This window comes from Pongo abelii, chromosome 14 (genome assembly GCF_028885655.2).
Source record: "Pongo abelii isolate AG06213 chromosome 14, NHGRI_mPonAbe1-v2.0_pri, whole genome shotgun sequence".
Lineage (NCBI taxonomy): Eukaryota > Metazoa > Chordata > Mammalia > Primates > Hominidae > Pongo > Pongo abelii.
In genome coordinates, this window is record NC_071999.2 from 36,861,918 (window position 1) to 36,874,357 (window position 12,440).

At 39.8% G+C, this 12,440-nt stretch overlaps 1 protein-coding gene across 1 annotated transcript in view; it reads left to right on the forward strand.

The window, feature by feature from the left end:
- Positions 1–12,440, forward strand: part of FRY (FRY microtubule binding protein) — a 448,789-nt gene that overhangs the window by 93,325 nt on the left and 343,024 nt on the right. The window contains exon 2 of the mRNA XM_054528883.2: positions 6,175–6,347. The gene's annotated coding sequence lies outside the window, so the exon portion shown is untranslated. The remainder of the gene's footprint in view (positions 1–6,174; positions 6,348–12,440) is intronic.

Genomic DNA, 12,440 nt, shown 5'->3' on the forward strand with positions numbered 1-12,440 from the left:
GTGCCACGTCAAAAGTAGAATGCTTAAGGAACTAAGCCTCCAAGTAGCCAGACCTGTTGGGAGTCTGAAGCAATAACTCAAGAATGAGATAATGAATACTACCACTGGTCAGTGTCAGCAGGGGTGAGGAAGAAGACACAGATCAAAAGATGTTTAAGGGGTAAAAATGACATGATTTGGACAGAATAATTCCAAGGTTTCTGGCTTGGGTCACTGGGTAAATGTGGTGCCATTTTGGTAAAATAAAAAATACAGAAATTCAGGAGCTGCACATTTGGAGGAACCAGTTTTATACATGCTGAGTTTCCACCAGGAAATAGTCAGTATGCAATTAAATATAGACATCTAGGACACTATGGAGAAGTAGGGGGGGAGCTTGGACTTAGACATCGTCAGCTCACAGACGCAAGTTGAAACCACAGGTGAGAATGCCTAAAGATGGTGGAGCCACTGATGCAGCAGCCGTCTCAGTTACAGTGGTCACGTGACAGCCTGGTTCTGGCAACCACATTTCTGAAGTTAAACACTGTCCTAGTATTTGGACACACAAAAAATAAAATTTTTCAGTTCTTTTATGAATGCAAATTTTAGTTCAATCCCTTAAACAGAAGAATAAGACATAAACTAACAGTACTTCCTCTCATAGACCATGTGGGTGTGTCAGGGGTAGTGTAGAGAGGGAGATTTCTTTATTTTGTACCCTCTCACCAAAGAAAGCCACACAAGCCTAGAAAAAAAAATGTGCCCTTACGCCTTACCTTAATTTGAGAAAGGCCAGGCATTTACTGGCATTTTGCTGGGACTTGCACAATTGAGCAAGGAAGAATGCAAGTGTAAATGAAGTTAGAGTTCAAGCCAGTAAAAACTGGTTCTGAAGCTTTTTAAAAAAGAGAAAGTCTGCATGACATTAAAAATTGTGTTGAGAGTCTGCTTCAGCAAATCCCTCTATCACAGTTTCTGGAATAAATAAAGATGGTTTAGGAGAAGGGTTACTTACTGGAGCTAGAAAATTTTAAATTTTGTTAGGAATTACCAACTTGTTTTAAAAGGTTACAGCCACATTTTTAATGCAGACTTGTTCAAAGTCTGTATTATTATCTGGAAGATGTCTGATATATGATGTTGTTAAAATATATATTATAACACCACTGATTGTTTTTCCTTCAGCTCTCTATTTTCTCAGACTGTCCAATGTTGTTTTTCCAGCATCCATCCTTCTGCATGAGGTAAGGTCCTGTTTTGGCACAGGATTGCTATATTTGTCATTCTGTGGACATTTGGTGCTATCGTCACATCTTAGTGCCTTTGCCCAGGGTCCACTCATCTGCCTTGTGAACTTACTACTTCTCCTCTGAGAACCCTTTCCCATCCCCTGTCTCCATGAGGAAGAGAAGACTGAAACACTTTTTTGTGTCACCTCTGCACGGAGCAGTCATTCTGTATTGCAATAATTTGTTTATTGTTGTTCTGCTCCTTTTTTAGATGAAAAGATTCTGAAGAATAGAGATCTTGAACATAGCACGGTGCCAAACACATAATAGGTATTCAATAAATGGGCCTGCCAAAGAGAGGGAGGGAGGAAAACAGACTTTTTAAGGAGCCCCCGAAGAATCTGAGCAGAAGGGACCTGAGACATAGGAAGACAAATGAGAAATATAGTGTCATGGAAGCCAAGGGAACAGAGAATTGTAACAGGGGAAGACTTATCGTTAGTGTTCATTCCTATTGAGAGCCAATGAGATACTGAACATCCACATTGTATTTTTAGGATCTAAGAAAAGATTTTCTCAGCCATAATCATACCACAGGTGATACTGCAAACATTGTTACCCATATTGAGCAAAGATGTGTTGGCAACAAGAGGTGGCTGGTGACCTTTTGGAGGGAGAAATCAATTGACCTGTTTGACTTGGTGATACCCATCATTCTGATATTCTATACTGTTATTTTTTCCTAGTGGCAAACCCACTGATTAGTAGGTCATCTCAGTTGAAAACTGAATAGAGTTCAAAAATAAGAAATGTTTGTAGGATATGCAGTATAGCTGGGTCAGACTGAGATTTGGAATTAATTTGGTAAATCCATACAGGCCTAAAATCTTCTTGGTGGACCATTTCTATGAAGGTGACAATGAGAAAAATGGTGACAGTTGTAAAATTGTATTGTTCTCAATATAATTGCAGCTATCTCACAACAAGCAAAATAATTCAGCAGTTCTATTTTAAAGCTGCCAATAGGGCTGGACACAGTGGCTCATGCCTGTAATATCAGCCTTTTAGGAGGCCAAGGCAGGAAGATCACTTGAGGTCAGGAGTTCAAGACCAGCCTAGGCAACCCCCATCTCTACAGAAAAAAAGCTACCAAAATCCACAAGGAAAGCATGGCTACAAAGTTAAGAAATGTCTTTCTACAGACTGTTTGAACAATCTGAGGGAAAGAAGATTAAAGTCTTACCAGGAAGAATAAAATTTCCATGATATTGTAACATCATTTAATATAAAATACACAACTTCTTGAAGGATAATAAAATAATTCAAAAGAGATTAGTATATTGGATTTATAGGAGAATAGAAACCTTTAAAAATGTAATGGTCAGCCAGGCATGGTGGCTCATGCCTGTAATCCCAGCACTTTGAGAGGTCAAGGCAGGAGGATCACTTGAGCCCAGGAGTTCAAGGCCAGCCTGGACAACATGGTGAAACTCCATCTCTAGAAAAAAATACAAAAAATAGCTGGGCGTGGTGGTGCACACCTGTAGTCCCAGCTACTCGGGTGGCTGAGGTGGGGGGTTTGCTTGAGCCTGGGAGGTGGAGGCTGCAGTGAGCCATGATTGCTGCCACTGCACTCCTGTCTGGGTGACAGATAGAGAACTTGTCTCAAAAATAATGACGATAATGATAGTAATGGTCATTAAAACAGAAAATGTCCATTTGTGTATTTAAAATTATGTATTTATACTATAAGTTTTGAAATTCCTCTTAGCCCAAAGCCTGTATCATCATTCTTCTGACCACTTGAAAAAAAAATTCCACTTTGGCTGTTGCTGTACAGAAGGAGAGATGGACTTAACATTGTAATCTATAAATATTCTCATGTAGACAAACCAAGCTAAATGTTCTGTGGTTGATTGTCATTCATGTGGCAGCCAATTTAACTATTTTGAAAGAATGATTTACTTTACTTTTTCATGTTCACAGATTTAATACTACTTTTGAATAAATAAAAATTGTTCCTTGTTTACATTGCTCTAATATTTTAACAATAGAAAATTGAAGTTGTTCTCACTTTTCTCCATTAAAGAAGTGTATTAAATGAGCTAGATCCCCATCTGTTTCTATTCTCTATGAGGGGAAAATGAGTTGGGCAGGAGAGAGATGAAGTTGGACACATCAGGAACTTCTCTTGCATCTCTTAGGTCATTTAATTTTTAGAGGTTTAGAGGACTTGATGTACCTCTGAAGTAGGGTAGAGGATTTTTTTTCCTAATCATAATTTAAATGTCAGGAATACATAATGCTTTTATCTAAAATGCATTTTAGTGTGAAATGCCTCAACATGGATACTATTAGGAATGCAATTACTTTCTAACATACTCTGGCAAAAATTTGAATTTTCTTCCTTTTTCTCTTTCATTCTGTGAACCTCAAAAACCTCCTGACAACTGTTACATAGGGCAAACCTAGTTAAGTGAGCCAGATCACTCCTTCACAGAGTTGATGCAGTGAGAATCTGCTTGAAACCAATAATTGTTTTTAGGAAAGTAGAGAAAGACTTTTAATTCCTTTTAGATATTACACACATTTAACAATTGTTATGGTGGTATAGTTTAAGGCATGAGCTTGAACTTTGGAGTCAGATAAAACCTGTGTTCAAATCTTCTCTCCTCTAATTCCTATGTGTTTGACTCTGTGTCTCAGCATCTTCGTCTATAATACAGGGTGATTAAGAGGAATCAATGGGTAATGCATGCCAAAGGCTTAGCACAGAATCTGGCCAGTTTTAAGCATGCAGTAAATGATGGCTATTATTATAATGCATTCCAGATGCATATGTACTTCATTCTGTGTTTTCAGCTGGACTCTTAAAGACAAAGGCACACTATGCAGACATACCTGGTGTACACTCTGTGTGATAATAACACCTTTCCTTAGAGACTTCTGTTTAATCTCATACATGCTCTTATGTTGGCCCCATGGTAACAGTGTGATTGAGAAAGACACACTCACCAATAGTTTGAGCTTCTGCTTTCCTGATTCCTGAATTTCTTCCAGTTAGCACCCAATCTTTTGTGCCCTAGGATTCTATCTTGCTTTATATTTGAAAATGAAACACTGTTCTTGAAGTGGGTTGTAGGAATGTATTTTTTTCCTCCTATTATATCATTACCTCAAACTTTTAAAAATGCTTTTACTTTATATTTCCTTACTAGAAAAAATGTATTATCATTAGGGTGAGGGATATTCAGGCAGTCTCATAGGCTTTTAGAAATGGTTTCATACAAGTCACTCATTGTTTTGAAGTTCATGGTACGTTTCAACTTGACACAGTTATTCTAGGTCCTGGGAGGGAAGTGGTGCAGATGATTAAGTGAAATAACTTAATAATCTAATACATAAATATGATTGCTGGATTATAATTATAGTTATGATTGCTAGATTATAATGGTAACTCTCAATTGGGCATACTTGTAAGAAAAAATGCTTTCCTCTCCAGAAAATCTGTTGTGGTTTGGAGACCTGTTGCTGAAAGGGCATAAAGAGAACAAAACTTGTATTAGTGTGGAAGTATATTCTCAAGTTGGTAAACAGAACCAGCTCCTAAATATCAACAAATATTAAAACGTATTTAGCATCTAGGAAACCAAAATAAACAGTGATTTCTGAAATGACCCCTAAATCCCTTATAATGTTATGTATCTATTGATTCCAGGCACTGGGAAGGGAAAAGGCAAATCTCATCTTCTCACATTGCAACCAGACAGAACACAAAAGGGGTGTTGTGTGTATGTGACAGAGAGAGATTGCTGATGGACATGGGCATAGCCCTGAGGCATGGCTGGGGAAGATGAATTATAGAGTGATGATTTCTGCACAGTCAGTTAAGGAAGAAAGTGCAGAACATTTCCACATACATAGAGCAAGAGGGAAGGGAGCAAAGGACATAAAAATGCAAAATCCAGGAGAGAGAGAGAAAGAAGCTGGGTGACAGGACAAGCAGGAATCTTGAGTGAAGAAATGCTGGTTTTTCTTAGACCACCAAACCCATTGACCATTTTAGTTTAAAGCTAGGCAGAGTCCCTGCAAGGATAATAACATTCATTGACTTTTTATTTGTGAGTGGAGGCCTGTCATTACTTCTATGGCTAAGGCTTGTTTTCTAGACCTCTGACTCCACTGCCAGGCAGTAGGAACTTCTGGAGAAGCTATCTGCCAGCTGGAGCACAGGATGGAAGGGGTGGGTGGCAAGCAACAGCGGGTTCCCGGCACTGCTGCCTGACACATGCCCACAACCGGTTCCTTCCTGGTCATCACCAGTCATCTCTCATCTCCCTATTCCAGCCAGCTTCCAGTTGGCGGCCAGCCAAATAAAACATTGAATAAAGAAGGATGTTCGTTCTGTGTTATGTGTATAGCTTGAAACTTAAAGGTATGAGGGAATGTAAAAATGCTTCCCTAAAACTGTTTAAAATCTGTAAGAGTTTGGGAAATTATACAAAAAATTAGACTTGTAATTTACGTAGGCATTTATTCTTGAATAATGAACTGTGTTTGCTTTATGGCGTTGCACCCATGAAGCTGAAATTTCATGCAGCAACCATTACACCAGTTTTGTTACCATCCACTCTGAGTCACATCTGTTCAAATTCCCCAGTCTTCTGCAACTAATGTTTTTTTTTTTTTTTTTTTTTTTGGATCTCTCCTCCCCTGTGCTATTAACTGTAGAAAGGAGGGGCTACTTAGTAATTCTACACCTGTTAAAGTCCACGCCTATCAACTTGTTAAGCTTCCCAAACAAGTGCAGAGTAAAGCATGAGAACATCAGAGTCTGGGGCGGTGGTGGCTGCAACGGTGGCTGTGACGGTGGCTGCCGCTGGGTTTGGCTTTTTGGATTTTTGTTCAGAGTCTCTAATGTATCCCCCACAATGGCAGTTGATGACAGCAATTTATATTCCAGAACGAAGAACAAACTAAATTCATCTCAAAATGATTATAAATCATCAAGAAGGAGTAGCCTGCCACCTGAACTACTCATAGGAAATGACATTAGAGGAAGACTTCAAAGAAACATTAAGAACTTGGATCCCATTCACCTGAGGCACCCGAAGAAGAGACCATCCATATTTCCAGGTAGGAATTGTTTACATTTATACCATCCAATTGAAACAAAACCAAACACACACACACAGATTATATTTCCCTTGTTACAATCAGATGTTCATTTAAAATTAACTCGGGTTACATTCGAAGACTTTAAGTAAATAAACGTCTGAATATAAAAGTTAGAATAATTGTTTGATCTGAAAGCACACTATTTTCTTCCTTTTATTTTTTTTATTGATTGTAACATCTTTAAGGACCTGTAAATAGGCAGCTATTTTATTATTTGTTGGCATCAGCAGGAATGTGGAACTACTTTGCTTGCAATCCTGAAGAATTCCATTGATGTATTTCATTCTCTGGCATTTTTTTTTTTGCAATATTATTGGATTGTTGAGTGAAGTTGATGTTTGTGTGCACCAAAAATTAACACCATTAAATACTCCAATGCATGCTTCAAATTCCTGTCTTGCATCAGAGCCTAACACCATTTGTAGTAAAAAGCTCAACTCAACAGTGTGGATGGTGAAATGTATTAGAGCACAGGAGACATGGATTTTAGTCTTGATAAAGGGACTCTGATGTCTGCCCCAGATGTTTATGTGTGGATATTATAGATACGTAGATTGTCAGAGAGACCTGTGACTGCGAACCTTAATTGAGCTATCTAAGTGATCACTGGAGAGTACAAATTGTGTGAATTATATAGCCAATTTGGTTTCAATACTATTTGCTTTGGAATTTCCAGGAAAAACTGAAAGTGGCCTTTTTGTTATGGCTGACTGATTTATTGGAGCCTTCTTAATGGGGGACAGATGAGACTAAATTATTTTTTGGTTTTCTGTATTCATAGAGTTAACCCAACACTTAGGGCTAACTCTATGAATGTAGGAAACCAAAAAATAATTTAGTCGAGTTTTACTTCATAAAAATTATATGGACTACCCTAACAGCTGACTCTTTATACTGCTTTTGGAAAGCGAGAAGATAAAGATGATTTAGAGATATGGGACTGAAGGCCACAAGCTAAAAATTACATTTCTTAAAGAAGCTATTTTAATAAGTTTCTTCAGTTCAGTGATATTGCCCTAGTGTCACACTCTTCTGCAGAAAAGAAGCAAAACTCAGCCTGGAGTGGGCCAGAAGGTGTAAGCGTGTGAGTGTGTTAGGGGTAAGGAGAGGGGGATGGTATGAAAAGTGCTGGAAAGAGGAGCATTTGGGTGCCCGAAGTATTTCACAGAGCACAGTCACTTTATGCCTGTTCGCTTGGATCTCCTGAGGGTACCAAGGAGCTCAGGCCTGCTGTGTTTCCCAAAACTACATGGTATGACGTACTTTCTGATGAATTGGTTCCCTAGCCCTTCTTCCAGAACTTCCTTGCAGAGCAGTTCTTCACCTTTTGCTTTTTCTTCTCTTAACATTATTCTTTGGTTAATTATGTCTGGATTCAGGTACGTTATAATTCATCCTGCACTTCTCTGCCACCACCGACGTAGCCCCACCCCCATACTTCATGAAGCCTTCTTCTTTCCAAACAACTGGATCCAGGGGAATGCCTCACTCCTGCAGCCAGCATTCCTGCTTTGCCCTCTCGTTTTATAAGGTCATCTGGCCCTGGCTGGTAGCTACAGCCACAAACTTAGGAGAAGGCCTCTTGGCTTGAATCTTACATAAGTTGTCCTTTCTAAGATCTTGAGTTGACATAATTAATTTGACAAGGTGGAGTTGTGAAAAGAACACTGAACTTCAGGGAGCTGAGTTCTAGTCTAGACTATGTCCTTAACTGCCTGTGTATGTTCTCCAAGCTACCTCACTGACCCCTGTGACCCCTCAACTATACCACCTGTTTCTGCTCTTTCTGTGCCCAGTACTCTCCTTAGGGGCAGCAGCAGGAGAGGGGCGCTTCCCACCCCTCTCCCAACCTCTCCACCAGGGTCTCCAGTGGACAAGTTACAGAGTCACCTGCCCAAACTTTGTGCAATACTTACTGGCTACTTGATTTCTAAATCCCCGCTACCTAAACCACAACTCCACCCTCAGTCAGGCAGGTTTCACTAACTGACTGATTTTTACAGTGGATGATTTAGAAACTCCACTGGGCCATCAGTTTTCCCACAGTGCCTACGTACCACCTGAAAACAGAAATGCACACAGATTGTGATAACCATTCCCATTCTAGCTATGCAGTGGCACATAAAGAATAGGCATAATAGATGTGGAACCCAATGGTCAGAGAAATTAAGGCATATCTCAAAATTAATAAACATCAAAACTAAGACTCAGACCTTGGTCTTTTGACTCCAACACTAAAGCTGTTTCTACTCTGTTCCACTTTACTCCATTGTCAACTGTTATCATTTGTCTGATGAGATTCAAGACTTGAAGACATGTCAGTGTTCCAATCAGCTTTCACTCTGACCCTTATATACATACAGACAACTTTATCCTCTGCCTGAAGTCTTATATTTTCAATCCTGCACCGAATTATTGATTGATTCATTGATCACTTCATTCACAAAATAATCATTTTGTTCTTACATTGTGTTAAGGATAAAACTTCAAGGATCTAACTGCATATTACCCTTTTTTTTTTTACCCATTGCTCCTTTAGGGTCGTCTCACACTGCAGATAGTTACCTAAAATGCATATCCACTTGTTTCATTCTCTTGCGTAAAATCCCTCAAGGTTACCACTGCTCTTAGGATGAAGTCCAAACTCTTTAATGTGAAGTACAAGAGATGCAAATTCTGGCCACTGCTTCCATCCCCAGCCTCTTTTCCAGCCCTCCTTCCCCTTGTGTTTCAACAAACTCAGCCACTTTCAGATCCTCATGGTCCTTCACATTTGCAATTCTAGTGTAAGTACTGTATACTCTACCTGAACAGTTTCACCCAACCAGTTTCTACCTTGGCTTTGGGGGTCAGCTTGACATCCCCTCTTCCAGGAAGTTTTCTTGATGCCAGTGTTTGGGTTGGGTCCTTTCTACATCTTTCTCATAACACCTGGACTTTTCCCTATCATAGCACTTATCACACTATATTGTCATTGTCTGTTTACTTCTCCGTATCTCCCACTTGCCAGTGACCCAGGAACGATATCAGTGTTGTTAACCATTGTATATCTAGCACCTATCACAATGCCAGGCACACAGTGTGCATTCAATAAATATTTATTCAATTGACTCAAATCACACTGAGTGGAATTAACTCCTGGTATACCTTGTGTGCTCTGGCTTCTCACAGACTCTGTCTGTGGCATTCTCCCTCACCACCCAACATATAGACACACATTACACACACACACCCAGCATTTCTGTTATGCCTTTTCTTCCATTCTTCCGCTGGTTAAAGGCCAGATCCTAGGCTTCTATCTTCTTCCTCTGACCTCCTTTAGTTTTCCTTGATGCCACCTCCTTGACCTCAGGGATGCATTATAGTAACTTTATGTTTGTATGGAAACTCTCTGAAAAACAGAGACTATCTCAGTTGCTTCCTTGCGTGGCTCATTTGTTTAGGAGGGGGGAAATTGCACAAAGTAGGTATCCTATCAACATCTAGTGGTTAATTAACTGATTTGCTATGAAGCTGTGTCAACTCTGTGGAGCCTGTCTGATTCTGGCTCCAAGAAAGAATTAGTTAGTAGATAGAGATTGCCAAACGGAAAGGTCTTTATACTGATTTTTATAATAATCTGAACTCCTAGTTGGGGGAAAATGCAGGTATGGCTTATCTTAGTGTGTCATTCATTCATTATTAGGATTCTACTATATGCCGGGAACCATTCTAGGCCTTGGAAAGAGAGCAGAAAACCAGACAGTTTCTGGTTTAGGCCGATGGGAAAGAATTTTCCTAGCAGAGTACCTTGCATATTGCACACCTCAATAAATATCTCCAGAGTAAAGGAATGAATGACCCTCATGGTCACAGCAACGAATCTTAAAAAGAAGAAACCAATATATTTTAAAGTCCTATTTATATAAAAACATTAAACTAACATTTTGTTTTCCATTAAAAAAGCCTCAACAATAGAATGTTGGTGTGAGTTATTTGGCTGAGGTTCTATGGTCTTGGGTCTTAAGAGATCAGGCGTTAAGGGTCTAGGCCTCTGTAGCAAACAGGCAGCCTGTTTTCTCATTCGTTCTGAAAGAACTCCAGCAGCTGAGTTCATAGCAGTGGGCCTAGCTATGGTTTAAGGAAGCAAAAGGGAGAGAGAGAAGTGGCCCTGACACACATCATGCCCACAGGCATGTCAGATTAAAATGAGCATCTCACCCTGCACCTGGAGAAAAGGGGGGCTCAGGCACCAGGTGTGATGGGTTGTTCATTCAGCACTCTTAAACCAACAAGTTGGGATGTTTAATCAGCTAGTTCTTATAATATCATGCTGATTTTACAGTTATCTGTTGTGAAAAGCAAGGAACCATCTGCTTGGAGGAAACAGGCGGCTCCAGGTATTTCCTTGTTGCTTAGTCAGAGGACAAGTGTGATGAGGACTGTTCACGACCAAGAGGAGAAGAGAGCCCTGGCCAGGACTCACATAGCAGGAACACCAGCATGTAGGCTAACGTTGCTTCTCGTTTTTAAGTCAAAGTTCTATTCCAAACACAAGTTGTTTTTTTTTTCTCAAATCCACAATCTAAAAAACGTACTTAAAATTATCTTATTTTTATAATTAAATGGATTTTGAGCATTTCTAAAGTTAGACTGCTATATTTGTTTTCTTTCTGCATGTAGGTTTTTATTGGAAACACAAGGTAGTCAGAGGAACAATGGTGGCTAGATGCTTTCTGACCTTCCTTCGGGTGAACAGCCTCTGTCAAGGAGCTGCAGAGATGGAGGTCTGGGTTCCCTCCTCAGAGCCTCCTCATCACAGCACAGTGAAGGCACTCTGTGATTAGGCGTGTCTCCTTAAGTGTTATGTTCTCTGTTAGAATTCTGTCATTCTGGAAGCCTGCAGACAGGTGCGTTTGATGACGTTTCAGTGGGGCCTTCAGGAGACATGCAGAACTTATGGTCAGGGCATCCATAAACATGTGCTATGAAGAGAGTGCCTCCTGAGATTGTATTCAGTGGCCTTACATTGCACATGGGCTCAGTGGTTACAGTTTGTGAGGACAGGAACCGTGTCTTCCTTACACCGTGGTATTCCCCACAACACTTACCACAGGGTTAGGTGCTTAAGAGCTGGTGAAGTCATCAGGCAAGGTGGAAGACAGACAACGTCCAAGAAGTGTGTCACAGCCACTCAGCTGGCCACACCCCTGCCTGTCTGGTCACGCAGCTTCCTTAAATAGCCGCTTCTCAGGCAGGCCTTGCTCAGGGCCAGAGTCAAGGGAGCCTCAGAGACAAGAGTTTGAACACTTCCTCTCATGAGAAGACTTCAGCCCAGGGATTTCACAAAGTCAGTATCTGCTTCACAATTGGTTTCATGTTCTGATCCCCCATCTTACTAAACATGTAATCTGGGACAAGCCACTGGCTCTCTCAGAACCTGTTTCTTCATCTGTGAAATGGGAATGCAAACACCGGTTTCACCAGCTGTCTTAAACCCAAATGAGATAATGCATAACTACAAAATGATACACAAATGAGGTTGACTGTACTATTCTTATTCCTTGGTGGCATTAAAGGTTTTGTTTTTCATAATTAGTACTTTTTATTTGAATGTGTGGGTGGTAGATGCAATTGGAACCCTTTTGCAACTCTTCTTGGTTGGAAAGTTATCTAAAGTTGCTAATCAGACCCTCTGCTAATGTAAATTCTATATAATGAGACACTGCTAAACACCCATTAATTTTAACTTTCTCATTAAAAAGGATGACATAGAAACCCTTCTTTGTAGTCAATATAGATGTATTTTCTCAAAGTGAATCATTAAACTTAAGGGCTTTGTCATGTGAGGCCTCTGAAAATTGTACAATATTAGAAACATCAATGTCTGTGTTTAATAAACGTACTGGTAGCTTTACTGTGTTGAATGTCTCTACCTAATTTTGTTTGTTTAAAACCTTGCTTTTGGAAATTTAGCCCTTCAACTTTTCTTTAACAAAATCTTGGAATGAACTTCTGATTTAAAACAAACAAAAAAAGCTTATATATAATATTGTAAATGAGCTCACCACT